Genomic DNA, 17,858 nt, shown 5'->3' on the forward strand with positions numbered 1-17,858 from the left:
CTGTACAACATGTGTGCAAGTAGTGTTAGTATGGGTTTATACTAATTCTGTAGTTATGCAGTAACCAATGCATCATGGCCCTATGGAGCGCCACCTCCCAGGCGCAGCTCATACTATGTACCGGGGTGTGCATCCGCAGGACATTTATGTTTGCTATTACAGGGCGGGAACATGGCTTCCACCCTGTGATAGCAAATCCTTGTTTGCCTTGTTGAAGAGAGAGGAGGAAAACCTCGCATCACTTCAATAAAGCGGATCCGGATGGTAAAAATGGAGAAAAAAAAATGAAGCGGGGTCTCACCCGTTCATTTAAATGAGCCCCCTGGTGGGTAATGTTCCGGGGCCTATTCTATTATTATATTGCGGGGTCTCTGCAGCACTGGGGACCTTAATCTCACATGTAAATTAGGCGCGGGAGGGCTCAGAGATGTTTTGCAGCCTAGGGGATCGCCACCTCCCCGGGTATTGTTCAGTAATTGTTCGGGGGGCTTCGAGGCCAGCTCAAGTCCGGGGATTGTCACCCTCCAGGACTTCACTTAAATATGCAGGGCGGGCGTCGACAGTCCCTGAAGCCTCGGTGGCCCTAGGCAGTGCCTTATTGGTTCTGTAATCACACAGGCAGTACTCATGGTGTTATAAAGCGATACACTCATAGAACCCTTGCAGTTGTAGAATTACCTAGGCTTTATTTATGTATTAGTCTGTTGGTTTATATTTGGTAGGTGCACTGCAAAATTAAAAATGTTTTCTCTCATAACCTCCTATCAACTGCAGATTTTCACAATGAACTACAGCCAAGTGTTGTCAGAAAAAGAAGACCCATACACTCACTTATTTATTGGTAAAAAAAAATTACTTTTATTAAAACAACACAAATAAATGGAAGCGCAACTTTATTGGAACAAACAACAGTAAAACATGAAATAAGTGGGTGGGACTCTTCCGGAAGCAGCGTACAAAACCTGCAAGACAAAAAAGAAACATAAGTATGTGTGCCATGTCCAAGAGAAAAAGAAAGGTAGTCAGAATGAAAGGAAGAAAGTGAGAATGGGACAGAGAGCGAGTGGGTGGAAGGGAGAAGGGGAGGGAGAGTCAAAAGAACAGAGGGAGGAGAAGACAGAGCGTTGGCCTACTGCACCCAGCCCTCACTGTTCACCTCCTGTCACCCGTGTGTCTGGAACGCTGGGGTCCGCGAGAAAGAGTGAGGTCCAGCATGTATTTAAATTGAAACAGAGTTATGAATGAGGCCAGAGATTACATTATTATCTACGGCAACATCGCTTGCCTGCACCTGTGCACCCAGGCTGCTGCACCCCAGCCCTTTCCCCTGCACTGTGCTCAATTGCAGCTTGTGCGCACCAAGGCTTCACTGCTCACCTGCCACAATCGGTGTGTCCAAAGACGTGCCGGTACGACCTCCAACTCCGGGGTGCCGCTCTCAGGGTGGAACAGCAGGTCTCCAGTCGTGAACGGTGTCTTGATACCATGATGGAAGGTGTCAGAATGCCCAGGGCCTCATCACGGGCTGAGCATCCGCTCCGCCAATTATGGTGCCACTAACTCAGTGTCTGAAAAGGGAGAAATAATATAATGCTGGAAACGTCTTGAGGTAAATGAAGGTTTATTTCAAGCTTAATAGAGAACACCAGTTGAGTGCATCCTTCCTTCTTGAAGTACGATCTACCAACTAATAGTGGTAATCGTGGTTCAAAGGTTAAATAATAATATGTTATGCCAACGTTCACATACAAAGGAACAGAGCGCATGCTAAAAGCATAATGTGCACGTGCAATGCAGTGGCGGAAGCCTGTGTGCAAGTACACTTAGTAATCAGCTCACTACAGTGCCCCTAAAGCCAATGCCATGTGTCTGTAGGGCAGCGCTGCCCGCTGGATCAGGCCTACAGTACGGTCCAGCAGGTCCTTAAAATGAGACAGAGATGTGACTGAATGAGGTCAGAGATCACATCATTACGCACGGCAACATCGCTTGTTTGTACCTGTGCACCCAGGCTGATGCAACCCACCCCTCCCGCCGCACCACACTCAATTGCAGCTCCTGTGCACCCAGGCCCCACTGCCCCCCTGCTGTCATTGGTGTGTGTCCAAACACGAAGGCCAGCAGGGTTCACAATTCAGATCTAGTTTTGATTTCCGGGATGGTGTACACCTCATGGATCCCTTTTTTTTTATTGCGCATTGTGATATGCGAGGTGGATGGGCCATATCACCTGAGGCAGTGTGGAATAACTGGGACATGTGGCATCATCGTTATCCTATTTATATGTACACAAAGTGGGCTGGGCTTGCATACGCCAGGCCACCGTAGGGGGTGTGAATAATTATTCCGGGGACCTGGACGTTGTTCAGTTCCTACCTGAGCAGGAAGAGTACTTATGTGTGTGTCCCTGTTGCAGTTTTGACGTCGCACAATCTGCAATTTACATTAATGTAGCATGTATCGGGAGGGAGGCAACTATCGCTAATGAAATGCTGTCTGAAAACATTGAATGGACAACATCACATCTCGTTGTCAAGCTTGTGGATATGCGAAAACACACATGTCAATGGTGTGCGGTATTATTGAAAGTGTTGCTATCGCGAAGAGCACACATGTGAATGTGCTCGGATGGAGGGAGGATCAGCAGTGAGGCTACATCATACACAGTGATAACGCTCATTACAGTCAAGCAATGCATGTCAAACGTGAATCTGAAAGTCTCACATATGACACACTACTATACTGGTAAAGCCTGAAAACAGAGCATACTGCAACACAAATCTACACATTACTCTTTACTGTTTGTCACATGTGATCTAGGATGTGCACTCTGCCCGTGGCTGATGATACCCCTTCGAGCCACCAATACCCAGGCCGAAAGGCAGCACAATAATGCGCACACACCAGGGGCATCGTGTAACACACATTTGTTTTTTGATGTAATGTTTCAGATGCATGGCCATCACACGTGGAAGGCTACTGTGCAGAGCATGAATATTGATCAAGAAGATCGTTGAATGTTGTGTGAACTATAAGATATGTGTACACAACAAAAAACTTTTAAAAAAAGCTCGCTAAGCAGAAGAGGTGTCTCTCATCAAACGCTGTAGAGAGAATGACTAAAATGGGTGGGGTCCTCCAACTGTTACAATGGGAAATGTTATGAACCAATCGAATGCTTTTTTTTAAGGTCACATGGCAATCGCGCACTGAGCGCGCAAGGAGGCCTCACTCGATGTGATTTTGAGAAAATATATTTACCATAATATAAGTTTATTACAGTTAGAAATATATAAATGTTTAAAATGTTTTAGATTATCGCTTGCTATCATATGCACTTTAAACTTATTTAGATATAGTTTTGAGACATAAAAAAATGAGGAAATGGTGTACCCAGCGTGATACCATACGTCTATGACATAACACAGGGCCTGGCAGCGTGCACTCGTCGCATACGGAACGCGCAGCCTGCGTGACCCCATACATATATGAAGCAACACGTGGCTTGGTACCGCGCACCCGTCGCATACCAAACTAGCAGCTGGCGCGACCTTATACGTATATGATGTTAGGCGGGACGCGGTGCTACGAAGCCGTTGGATATGAAATGCGCACCCTTAACGAGTTTTGCAATATGGCGGATAGGATTCACGTGCTGATGGAGCTTGGTACACTACCGGTACAGGAGTCCAGTTTTCTCAACAACAAAAAAAAGATATACATGCCTTTTGTGGAAGATATAAAAAAATTACATAATCTTTCAAATAAAAAAAAGGATAATAGAGTTCCAAAATAGAAAATAAAAATAGAAAAAATATAGGTTTTATAAATATTTAAATATGAAATTAACATTTAAAAAACCTTCGAAATTCACTGAAAAAACCATAGGTTTTACAGACGTTATAGTTAGGAATTAGCATTTAAAAAACCTTAGAAATTCACTGAGAAAACCATAGGTTTCAGGGACGTTATAGTTAGTTGGACATTTGACTCATATAAAACCAGAGAAATTTGCCCGTTATAGTTAGTTGAGCTAACTATGAGTCGCGCGCCCGCAATGCACTGGTGATGACATTACATATTACATCACTCATGACATGGTCAGTGACATCACTCATGACATCACTGATGACATCACTGATGACATCATCCTCGTGATACTCTGATGCACATACTGATGCCCTAATATAAACTTTGATACACGCACTTTAAAATACAGACTGCTATTTTTGAAACCATACACACAACAATGCCAGATATTACATACCACCCACTATTTCCTAGGTCTACACACACATCCAGTCACTAATACATGCAGTTACTCATCAATACAGTACTATAATATGCACTCATACACCTATACATACAGTCACACTCCGCCACTCATCCATAGAGTTACTCACACACCTAGTTAGTCATGCAAAGAATCTATCACATACCCATTTACTCATGTATACAGGTATACACACCAACTCCATTATTTATACACACACCACATCACTTATTTATGCAGATACTAACACATACTTACTGTCTCATACAATCACTGATACAAGCAGACACCCATTTATACACCCACTCTTCAAATAAATTTCTCTCACGTATAGTCATTTATATACTCCAACACTCACATATACTGCCTTAAAACATATGTAGTTACTCACACATATACCACTGAGACATTCATTCACTCACCAACACACCCATACACACTCTAACTCACCCATACAGCCCTTCCCAGATACACTTTTGAATCCATACAACCAGTGAATCACCCACTCAGACATCTATGCACATAGTCACACACCCCCCACCCACCTACACAGACACTCAGGCACCCATACAGATACTGAGACAACAAATCAATAACCCATATAGACACTTGTGTAGATATTCACCAAGCCATGTAGCCACTTATACACCAACTGAGACACTAATACAGACTTTCACACAGTTTAGTCACTAACCCATGCATTCAGTAACATATGTTCAATCACTCACTTATACAGTCAGTCACGCACCTACTAAATAATCCATTCATGCACTTGTAAATCCACTCATTTTTCAATACACCTTGGCATAGATATATATGAAAAATATTGAAACTTTACAGAAACACACATTCACTGGATGATGTCATCAGTGATGTCATCAGTGATGTCATTTGAGATGTCATCAGTGATGTCACTGACCATGTCATGAGTGATGTAATATGTGACGTCATCACCAGTGCATTGCGGGCGCGTGAGTTATAATTAGCTCAATTAACAATAACGGGCGAATTGCTCTGGTTTTATATGAGTCAAATGTCCAACTAACTATAACGTCCCTGAAACCTATGGTTTTTTCAGTGAATTTCTAAGGTGTTTTTTAAATACTAATTCCTAACTATAACGTCTGTAAAACCAATGTTTTTTTCAGTGAATCTCTCTCTCTCTCTCTCTCTCTCTCTCTATATATATATATATATATATATATATTACCTACTGGCGGTCGCCAGTAGGTAGTTATAGTTAGGACCCCTTTTCCATAGGAAATCCGCAACATTCTATTTTGAATAACTTTGGCGCCGGTCGATGAATCCTCGCGAATTTCTCAAAATAGGTGGGGCGCTACGCTCCGCTCCTACCCTGAAAGTCTCGGGGGGATTCGTCAAGCGGGGGCTGAGATAAAAGGGGGGTCCCAAAACGCGTTTTTCCCATGCATTTTTCCATAGGACCTTTAGACAGAGCTACAGCCCGAACGGCTGAACAGAATTACTAGAAATTTGGCAGAGAGGTAGTCCCTATGTCAAGGAAGTGCCTTTTGTAGGTTTGGTGTAAATCTGTTCAGTAGATTCTGAGAAAATAGCCTTTAAATCAATATATATATCTGAGCCCGCTTACGGTACGCTTACCGTACGCTTACCGTACGCGTACGGTGGCGTGCGCGAGCGCGATTCTGATTGGCTCCTAGATCTTAGTAAACATTCGAATCGGCCGAAACCAGGAAGCGGCGTCCGCCATTTTGTCTCTCGCACTGAGTGTTATTTATCAAACATGATGCCCAAAAACATGTTACGGGGCTGTTTTGACAACTCCCTCCCACATAGTCATGTTGAGGGAGTCCCCAAACATCCCCCAAGAGCAAAAACGGTTTTATTTTTTTTTCGGCAATTTCGCCGAGTACGCTTATCGTACGCTTACCGTAAGCGTACGGTAAAAAATAGAAATAAAAAAAACACTATCCACACTTATCCCACCCCCTGTGCTTTTGGTGGCCGTAGGCCACCAAATGTACAGGGCTTATTACATCAGTAAAAAAACTATATTTTGGCAACATGAAATTATAAAATCGAAATAAAAGAAACACTATCCACATTGACCCCACCCCCTGTGCTTTTGGTGGCCGAAGGCCACCAAATGTACAGGGCTTATTAAAGTTGATAAAAACCGTGCACGGAACGCACTGCGTTAAGTGGGCGCGCACGCCTCGAATGGCGTAAAGTAACTTAGCATTTAAAAAACCGTACAAATTCACTGACAAAACCATAGGTTTCACACACGTTATAGTTAGGAATTAGCATTTAAAAAACCTTGCAAATTCACTGAATAAACCATAGGTTTCACACATGTTATAGTTAGCGGAAATTTTACTGATAAAAAACCAATGAAATTGCCCCGTTATAGTTAGTGCTGGCAACTATAACTCACGCGACCGCAATCTTCTGCTGATGACATATGTGTCTTTATAAAAAAAAATATTTGTAATATATGTATAGCTAAAAATGTATGGAAGAAGACATGGGCAAATAAGTGTCTAAATACAGTATTAGCATCAGCAGAGGATTGCGGTCGCGTGAGTTATAGTTGCCAGCACTATCTATAACGGGGCAATTTCATTGGTTTTTTATCAGTAAAATTTCCGCTAACTATAACATGTGTGAAACCTATGGTTTTTTCAGTGAATATATATATATATATATATATATATATATATATATATATATATATATATATATATATAATTATATATATACATATATATATAATAATTATATATATTCACTGAGGTTAAAGGAGGTTACAGTTATAGCTAGCAGAGTTAACTATAACTTGCGCCTCCGCAATGCACTGCTTGTGACCTCACATATTACTTCACTCATGACATGTCCTATGACATAATTTATGACATCACTAATGACATCTCAAATGATAATATTGATGACACCTGAAAAGGGTGGGAAAGTGACTAGTGGGAAACCCTCAGAAGTTCCCTGGGCATCCGTGACATGAAGACATTCTGGAATGTGGTAAACATGGGTAGCCCTGAAGGAAAGCCGGCAATAGAGACAAACGTAGGGGCAAATGTGTGGAAGGACCATTTAGAGTCCCTCTAGTCGAAGGCAAAGCCAGAGGTCAACATAGCGAGCAACGTATGCTACTCCCTGCAGGCTGATCGCTCTAATGTAACCACGATTACCCCTAGATCGGCGGATGATACCCCGATGATTTCCCTCACAGAGGTAACCGGTGCTCTAAACCAAATCGCTCCTGATAAGGCACCAGGGTTAGACAGGATCCCCGGGGATTTATTCAGTAGTGAACCGACTATCTGGGCTCCTTATCTCTGGATTTTATTTAACGCTGTCATGCAAGGCATGGCAATCCCTGCTAGCTGGGCTGGGGCTGAAATAATACCAGTTTGCAAAAAGGGATCCCCGATATCGCTCACAAATTATAGGCCTATAAGCCTTATTGACATTAGCCAAAATGTTTTTGCACGTGTGTTGTTACACTGTCTGCAGAGCTGGATGGAGGAGCACAAACTTCTTAACCCTTTACAAGCAGGGTTTAGAGACAAAATGTCCACATTGGATAAGAACTTCAGGCTACAATTATTACACTGGAAGACCGTGTGTATAGAGGGTGGCAGCCTCTATCTAATTTTTGAATACCTGAAATCTGCATTCGATCTGGTCCCTAGAGATAAGCTGTGTGCAGTCCTGCTAGAGATGGGGGTGCCGTTATATTTGTTTCAAATCATAAAGGGGTTACACAAAGGAAATTACGTGCAAATAAGATTTGACAAGCATGGGGAACTCACCACACCCATCCCTGTAGATAGTGGAGTATGCCAAGGTTGCGTTCTTGTCCCGACCCTTTTTAGTTTTTTTATAAACTGATTAGTTGACTTTATAAATACCAAAAAGGATTTAGATGCACCCAAGCTGGCAGCATGTAAGATCCCGGCCATGATGTTTGCCGACGATACTTTGTTATTATCAAAATCACCAATGGGTATACAGAGGGTCCTAAACAAATTTGACACCTTCTGCAAGGGAAGGGGGCTTGAGATTAATCTGCAAAAAACAAAATTCATGGTATTTAACTCAGCCAAAAGTACCCGATCGAACCCATGTTTAGACGGTAGACCCATTGAGAGGGTATCTGTCTTTGATTATCTCAGCATTACAGTCACTGAAAAAATGGACTGGGGGGCACAAATCAAAAAAACAGCCTGAAGTTAGTGCAAACAACAGGGGGTTTGTCCAAGGTGTTCCGAAACTCTAGCCATAAACCGGTGGGCCCAGTAGTAGATCTATATAAGGTTGAAGCTTGAGATGCTGCCCTATATGGAGCTGAAATATGGGGCCACGGTCGCATTGATAGGCTAACACAAACGGAAAATTCCTTTTTTAGACAATTGTTTGGTCTCCCCGTAGTACCCCACTCATACCACTATGATTAGATCTGAGGAAGAAGTTTCTCTAAGACCCCTTTTATTCTGGAGACGTTTGTGGGTTACCCCAGAATTGCTTGAGTACAGAGAAGAAGTAAGAGAGGTTATGAGTTTACCTGGGGCGAAGAGACTACCATGGCTCATATGTCTGGGTTATCTGTGAGATAATCCAGAAAGTACATGTCCCACAGTCCCAAGGAAAGAGTTAAAGGTTAACTACCGGGAGTATAAACTGGCCCAGCTACAGGGAAACCACTCAGTGGGAAAACTTACTTTATGGAAATCAAAGAGCAGTACATACTAGAGCCGGCACCTAATGACATCAAGCCGGCTGCCGCAAGGAAGCTCTATCTACAATTTAGGCATGGGGTATTACCACTGCGTGCTTTCACGAATAAATGGGCGGGCCTACAAACAATGGGTTGCCCGGCCTGCAATAGCGCAGAATAATCAAGGGGCATATTATCAAGGACGGCGTTAAAAATTATCGCCACTTTAGCGGCAGAAAACTGCGGCTAAAGCGGCGATAATGGGCTTGATAATATGCCCTGGAGAATTCCAATAGAAGTCCATGTTCTGGTGTGAACATGGGCTTCTATTGGAATTCTCCAGGGCATATTATCAAGCCCATTATCGCCGCTTTAGCGGCAGTTTTATGCCGCTAAATCGGCGATAATTTTAACGCCGTCCTTGATAATATGCCCCTTAGATTTTTCACAGCCTGCTGAGCAGAAAATCGGGATTTTATTAAAGACACGGAGGCTAATATTATGCAAATCTCCTTTATTGCCACAGTTCAGCAGCAACAATTGAAGAACATAGAACTTTAATGAACATTCCAATGAGACATAAAAGTCCTCCATGACCATCCATCTTCCTTCCTTGTTAGACTGCGAAGAAAAAAGTTCAAGATGTAGAAAACAGGAATTCAATTGAAGACAGCTATCCAACTCGTGGTCCGGAGGGAAGGAAATTCTTATTCTGAAAGAAAAAGAATAGATTTCCGTAATAACTTCCTAAAACATCATAAAACATCAGGGTTTCATTTAAAAAAAGTGGTGGGATAATATTAGCCTCCGTGTCCTTCATAAAAATCCAGATTTCCTGCTCAGCAGGCTGTGAAAAATCTAAATTTTATGGCACAATACGGAGGCCATATTATGCAATTTCAAAGTGCATTGAGAACATTATCAATCACATTAGAGATTTGTCTGAAATAACAATTCTTAAACATACTATCATTTGACCAGTCTGCTGCTCTAAGTATTTCTTGCAGCCCCCCACCCAGAAAGTAGGCTTTGGAAGCTGATGCACCTCTGAGAGAGTGTGCTTCAAAAATAGAGGTGTCCACACCACTTTCATACATGCCTTCCCTCACCCATCTTGCCAAGGTTGGTGACGAAACTCCCCTATGAGGAGATCTGTGGGAAATTAGTAATTGACTCTCATTCAGTCTCAGACTTTGAGTTCTTTTCTCGTTCTCTTTCAAACATTTAACCACACAGAGTCTTTCATTTTGAGGGAAGAAGGGGTAAAAGATAGAAGAGGACATAATTCTGGTTCTCTTTTTGAGGTAAAAACAAACATCCTCTGGTTGAAAGGCCCTGCTTGAAATATCTAAAGCTTTGACATCTGAAGTTCTTCTGAAGGATACTAGACATAACAAAACGGTAAGTTTAAGTGAGATGCGCTTTAAAGAAAGAGAGGAGTTGTCTCCCCAGGAGGATAGGGTATGAAGTTCAAGTGTAACGTCCCAAAAGGCGGTATATTTAGTGGTTGGAGGGTTAAGAACTCTCATACTTCTCATTATCTTTTTGGTTAGCAAATTCTGTCCGACAGAGAGGCCATTAACTGAGGAGTGGGCTGCAGAAATAGCGGATCTATAGACATTTACGGTCCTGTAAGACAGGCCTGAAGTAAAAAGTTCTGACAGATAGTTAACAACATGTACTAAATCAACTGAAACGGGGTTGAAAACACCAGCGAACCCATTTATTCCATGCCAGTCGATATGCTTTCCTTGTTCCAGATGCCCATGACTCAGAGATGAGTCTGAAAGCATTTGACGAAAGCCCTGGGATTCGCCACTGTCGCCTGAAATCTTCCATGCCGTCACAATCAGAAGACCCTGTTCTACGAGAGGGTGAACGTCCCCTTCTGGACCCAAGAGTATTCCTCTGAACGAAGGTATTAAGATTGGGAAGTCTATGCTCATTTCCATGATGACTGGAAACCAGGTTTGAGATCTCCAAAGGAAAGTTATCACAACGATGCTCGCTCTGTAGCGTCGAGCGTGGAGGAGAAGACGAGGAAGCATTGCAAATGGCGGGAAAGCATAGGGAGCTAAACCGCTCCAATCTTGGAGGAAGGCGTCTACCTTCTGAGCCTGAGGATCCAGTCTCCACCTGAAGAATTCCTTCAGTTGAGTGTTCAACCGGTCCGCAAATAAATCCATCCTGAAGGGACCCCATCTGGAATAGATAGTCAAAACCAGAACCAGTCTACTACACCATTGTTCAAATCAGGAATGTGTTCCGCTATAACTGATATTCCTTTGCTCAAACACTGTACAAGATTTTTTCTTGTTTATGACAAAACCTAGGTGTTCTAGAAGTTGTATTGCGAGGTCCATATGAAGGGAAACGGTCTGTTTTGATTGGGCCATTATAAGGATATTGTCGAGGTATATGATTAGTCTCACTCCCCTTTCCCTGAGCCAAGCAGTTATGGGGCGAAGTACCTTGGTGAAGCAGCAAGGGGCGGACGATAGTCCGAAAGGGAGACTGCAAAATTGGTATAATTTTCCCTCCCATGTGAATTGGAGGAATTTCTGATGAGGTTTCCAGATCGGGATTGTCAGATAAGCGTCTTTTAAGTCCAGTCTTGTCAGCCAGTCCACCTTTCTTAAAATGTCCCTTAAAGGTGTATTCCCTCTATCTTGAAGTGATGGTAGACTACCCAGTGATTTAAGTCTTTTAGATTTATGACAGGTCTCTGTTCTTTGTTCTTCTTCTCTACCAGGAAGATGTTGCTGAGGAAGCCTAATTGTGTTCCCTCGATAATTGCCCCTTTCTTTAGTAAGTCTTTTGTCTCTTGAGAGACCAGATCTCTGTCTTTGGATGAGAAGGTAATCCTTCGTGGGTGTCTTGTCTGGAAGAGGATATCGGTGAAGACTATCTTGTAACCCTTCACTGTATTCAATACCCAAGAGTCTTTAGTTACTAAATCCCAATTGCCAGCAAATTGGCGTAGTCTCCCTCCCACCCTTGGAGGGGTATCTGAAAGATCTTTCAAGGTTCCTACCTGATGAGAAAGAACGTTGTCTCCGCTCGCCTCTGAAGGGTCGTCCGCGGTTCCTATGCCTCTGTGGGTAAAATTGTTGGGTGCCGTAGTTGTTGTTAAATCTGCCGCCACAGCCCATGAAGGGTCTTGAGCGGGGTATTCCACAACTGGGGAAACAACTCCGCATTCTCCCGACCCTGGTAAAAACTCTATCTTGAAAGACTTTTTAAATTTCTTTCTGGGACTTTTGGATGGAACTAAAGGCGCCAACCTACCATTTCCTTGATAAAGTCTTTTCCGAAAAGAAGGCCTTGGGAGTTAGGACCTCCGTCTTTTTTGGCTAATTCGATCAATTTAGGATCGATCTTCAATAGCAGCCATTTCCTTCTCTCCATGGAGATGGCGGTATTGGCATTGCCAATAAGGCATATAGCCCTCTGTACCCATTCTCTAAGTTCTTTAGGGTCCATTTAGTAATTTCCCAGGTAGGCTGATTCGGCCATCTCAAATATATTTGTGAGTAGGCCTATGGTGTTGAGACATGCCTTTCCTGGGGTCTTTGTTGTTCTTAGCTATGAAAGCTACTACCTTGGGATCTAGATCCGGAGTCATAGCCACTTTATTGGGTAGGGAGGGGAGCGGACATTCAGATCAGAGTCTGGATCTTACTTCTTTTGGGATCTCTTTCCTCAACCAAAAGGATAGGTAGTACGTGATGTGTTGAGATGGGGTCCACTCCGGAGATAGGGGGTGTTTAATTAATAAAGGATCGAACATTTCCTCGCCCAATGGATCCACCTGTGCCATGTTGGACCCCGAGGCCTTACATGCCTCTTCAGAGCTTCCCGTTCCCCTCAGTTGTAATTCTTCCACATGAGTATTGAATCCAGAGGAGCAGGATAGCTCGATTTCTGGTTCAGAGCTATCGTCGCTATCTATGTGGATAGGGAGCTCTGGGCCCTTTTCTTGCCCATCTGGGTTGCCCAAGGCACCAGTCTTGTCACCGCCTAGAGAGCGTGAGTGGATGAAGGTTTTAGGTTTCTTTGTGCCCTTTGTTTGGTTTCCTCCAGAAGCCCTCTTCTTGGGAGCCTTGTCTGCTCTGTTATGTTTACTTGTAGAGGGGTGTGATGTATGGGATATGGACTCTATTTTTTTATTTATTGTGTCATCAATCAAGCCCAAAACCTTCTTGAGAGCCTTGTTGACTAGCTCCTCCGATTTCTTCATTCTTATTGGAGTAATATTATAGGTCAAGTGCGGTTTTAATGAGGGTAAACGTTTTTTTATAATGATCCTCTATAGATAAGGGTAGGCCTCTTTTTTTTATATTATAAATTTAAATACATTTTAGTGTGGGTAAGACGTTTTTTATAATGGTCTCTTATGGGTAAAAGTAGCTTTTAGCAGGTCCTACCGAGGAGGTTGTATCCCAATCAGCTGATCCGAGTGATAAAGCCAGTTATTTGGAACTGCCGGTATCACGTCAGGGACAGCTGATTTGTCCCAATTAACTAAAATGGTGCAGGCGTTGTGTCTATTGAATCTTGCGCAAAGTCTTAAAATGGCCGCCACGCACATAGCAACATGGTGGTTGCCTGCCAAGGCACTTTCTTTAATTTGATTTAACCCGGCCCTCCTCGAAGCGTACGATCGCGTCAAGGGGGCCGGAATGAGAGGTTCTCCGTAGCGGATCACTCGCTAAGGGTGTCTCCGGGCGATTTGATGGAGATACAGCGAGGGAAGCGGAGGTACGGCGCGGAGAAATTAGCACGATAGCGCGTTATTCAAAGGGATGCATTGATAGCGCGTTATTCAAAGGGACACGTTGTGTGAGGTACTCATTGTGCGCGCGCGCCGCCAGTGTGAGTTAAAAGTATACAGAGAAATCAGTGAAAGCCTATTCCGGTTCAATATAAAATCGGAGACAAAGCGACAGGGGTAAAATTGTGGGTTAAGACATATAAAAGAGGAAGGGTATGGTTAATACTACTTAATAAAGAGAGAAGGTGAAAGATTCAAAAGGTTTAGTAAAACATTTGAACCAATATGCTTAGCAAGTTAATAATAATCAGCAACTACCAAGAAAGTAGTTATCAATAGTCAGAGAGTATATCAGACAGTCAAAGTCTAAAAAAGCGTTAAGCTGTAAAGTAATACTTGTCTTTCTGAGCAGCAGCAACAAAGAAGGAAGATGGCTGGTCATGGAGGACTTTTATGTCTCATTGGAATGTTCACTGAAGTGCTATGTTCTTCAATGGTTGCTGCTGAGCTGTGGCAATAAAGGAGATTTGCATAATATGGCCTCCGTGTCGTGCCATAAAATCCGAATACCACTTGTTCTTTTTCTGTACTGGCTATAAGAAAGCAATAAAACGATGGCTGGTCCAGATATGCAGAAATTTGGGAAGTAGGCAATGTTCAGAGGCTTTCAGGCTACTAAAATATGATGCTAGCCTCCCCATAGCTTTCTCGGTGGCAGGCTTCTTACTTTCCATGTGGTGTACCCGTAGAGTTTTCCTAAAAACGTCCCCCAAAGATGGTGATTAAATCTGTGCACATCCTTTTGTAACTGAAGGAATTTTATTCAAATTGTATGTGTATGTTACCATCATTTTAATAATGTATTTTTATCATGGTGTATATTACTTCAGTGAGCAGGACTATTAAGAAGTTGAATTGACGTCCAAGGGTTCACAACAATGGTTTTTTTAGCTTTCTCTGATTGAAGTTAATTGTTAATGTATGAAATCTTCTCCAATTAAATAAGGCATAGGACATTTCTTATTCTATATTGTACAAGCACTTTAATGTATCCAGCTATGATTCTAATAAACCCCTTATTGACTGATACAAGCACTTATATACACACACACACACATACTATTGTTTGAATAGTCGATCTGAGAGATAGAGCAAGAACGGAAAAATAGCCTGATATTGTATATTGAACAAATGTACTGCATAAGCAATTATTTGCAGATCGTTAAATCAGGATTGATTATAATATAGATTTCTGCAGGCCACATTATGTACTTAGTACACAATGCCATATGATGTTTGTATATTTTTTTACTTGTTTTTATTATAAATGAAATGTTAGATCCTGTTTGAATGCTTTTATGGTCTCACTGACCAAAATAAAGTTTTACAACAATATTGATGACATCACTAATGACATCATCCAAGCTTCGCTTCTTCACATTATTCTATAAATTAGTATGGCATGAGAGGACTGAAAGTAAGCACAAAATAGCTCAGAATAATATAAAGCATCATTAATGCCATCACAGACACAACTCTCTTAGGTGTAGCAAGCATGTATTATGTGCAACATTGCCCCTATACCATAGACTTTACGGGTAGTCTAGTCAACATTAATAATCAACCATGGATATATGGGAAACCCTCATTGCACAGGGTGCTCAATATGAATACAACTGTTCAGAGAAAGTTAATTTCCTCAAGATACTCAACGTTGGTTCCAAAATTAATGCCCACCTATGGACAGCTTTTACCTGTATAATTTCACCCCTTGGAGATAGAATGCAAGGTGCAAGGTAGCTGATTCAAAACCAACAAATTGGAATATTTGGTAGGGAATGAATCTGGTCAGAAGTATTGACAAAGATTAGTTAGGCAAGTGGTGTATCCAAAGACACTTATGGCAATGCTAGGACTGAGGAAGAGGAGGGTACAAGGAGGATCATTGTATACATGCCAACATTTTATAACAGGAAAGTGGGAGATTTGAAAAAAAAGAATCGGGGAATGTATTTTATCCATTAATTCTATTAAATTAGAGGAAATTTGAGGCAGGAGACGGCTAAAACAAAGCCATTTTTGGCTTCAATAATCATAATTCTCCTGTCTGAATTGGGGTCTCTGGCATGTGTGTGACATTGGAGCGAAACATGATTCTTCTAAAAGCTTTAGCAGAACACTCCTTAATAGCTCAAAAAGGTACAAGACTCACTAGCTCTTATGGGATGTGAATGACAAAATACGTTCCCGTAGCTTCTTACAAGAACACAAACTATTTTAAGAGACGCAAGAGAACTGAGAAGACTTGGGGTGAAATAGTAGGTAGTTTAAATACAGGAAAGAAAATTGATGAATGTATTACTGAAGAACATGTTTTGCTTTGAAGATTAAATAGGACTACGACCTCAGTGGACCAGAACAACCAAACTCCACCATAGACAGGGCCTGATTCACAAAGGTACTTGCGTGTAGAAACAAAAATTACGAGTGCGGAGTCCCTGCACTCGTGGCGAGGTCTCCCAACTCGTGGCGGAATCTCCACACAGAGCACTCTCTGCAGGGCGCCATACGGAGATCAGCCCCAAAGTGTTGAGATACCACACTCGTAACTTTACTACACATAAGTACTTTCGTTAATTGGGCCTACAGTGTTTGTATTCAATCCCTGAATATGAATATCTTGGAACTTACTGAATACCCACAATTTTTTATTTATTTTTTGCAGTTTTATATCGCGCAACCTCAACCTCAAGGTATTGGAGCACTTTAAATGAGAACCAGTTACACTACACAAGGGCACAATTATGTGTCCAGAATTACAAGATGTTGAGCCGCGGCAGAGACCCAAACTCAAACTTTGTTCCATACCTCCAAAGTCAGCTGCTCTGGCCCTTATGCTACATCCCCACCCCAATCAGGCTACACCAGGTAACACCTGGAAAACATGTGCACTGGAAAACTGGTTCAGACAGATAGAAAATGTCCCACATTTGTGTACAATAACTCAAATTCTGCGCTGAGAAAAATGACACTGTCTTATCTTTTTTAATATGAATACTTAGATGATATATGTTTTCAAATTAGATCGCATAAAGTTATGAAAACGAAACGAACTCAAATTCTGTAGCTATTCTGGAACAAACTTCAAGGTGTGTTAGCAGATTTGTCCAGAGGCAAAATTACAGTAAAGTAAAACCGGACACTGGGAATCAAGATTTTACTCTCATGAATGAAAATTTGTTTCTTCAGTAAGCATAAAAAGTTCAATTTTTTTTGCTTTACATTCTTAAGAGCATAATACCGAAGCTAGCATGTGTAACTCCAAATCTGATATGAATTCAATCTCCTGTTTTTTAAATCAATTTCTCCCCTAATGTATCTCAAAGGTGTTAATTCTTTCTCTACTGCAAGGTAAGTGTAGGGAACACGTGTTCTAAACTGACCACACAGAAACAGTAACAGTAACCAATACAGGCAATAAAACACCTGCATCCTTTTTCTGCTAATAAAAGATGAAAGTATGTGGTAAAACTGATTAATACCCTCAAGAGATGCATTTGCATCTCATTATAAGAAGACCCATTTGCAAGTTAAGGATATTTCAGAGAGAGCTATTCCCACATAGATTCATAATCTGCTGAAAGCCCAAGGGACCTTTTAGTTGATTAATGGGAAACAGTTTCCAAGGGGAATTTCTACATTTGCTCATATTCTTACAGGGGGCAGCTTTACATTCGAATTTTATTATGTTGTCAGTAGGAGGGAGCCCCTTTGGAGAGCTATATCTGCCTTTATGCAGGAAACAACTGCTTTCAAAAGTTGACATTTGCCACAAAAATAGGGTGGAGTAAAAACGGCCTAAATAAAAAAAAATGAAAGGATCCTAGTTTCTGAATTCAGCATTTTCTTGGTGACCATAAATATGCATTGGCCTCTAAGGACCCGATTAGCTAACATACGCTAAACCACTTTATTAGCAAGCGTATAATTACTTTGAATATCACAAGATTTTGTTTTATAATGGCAAAAGGATTTATTCACACAAACGTGTAGCCCCACAGGAAGGAAGAGGCCAGGTCTAGAGTGCTTGCCAT

The 17,858-nt window shown here is 41.8% G+C and overlaps 1 long non-coding RNA gene across 1 annotated transcript in view; it reads right to left on the bottom strand.

The window, feature by feature from the left end:
- Positions 1-843: 843 nt before the first annotated feature.
- The window catches only part of LOC146862089 (uncharacterized), a 67,356-nt gene continuing 50,341 nt past the window's right edge, over positions 844-17,858 (bottom strand). The window contains exons 4-5 of the long non-coding RNA XR_014978372.1: positions 1,378-1,568; positions 844-962 (exon numbers count right to left, since the gene is read on the bottom strand). This is a non-coding gene — a long non-coding RNA (uncharacterized LOC146862089). The remainder of the gene's footprint in view (positions 963-1,377; positions 1,569-17,858) is intronic.

This window comes from Triturus cristatus, chromosome 2_2 (genome assembly GCF_964204655.1).
Source record: "Triturus cristatus chromosome 2_2, aTriCri1.1, whole genome shotgun sequence".
Classification (NCBI taxonomy): Eukaryota; Metazoa; Chordata; class Amphibia; order Caudata; family Salamandridae; genus Triturus; species Triturus cristatus.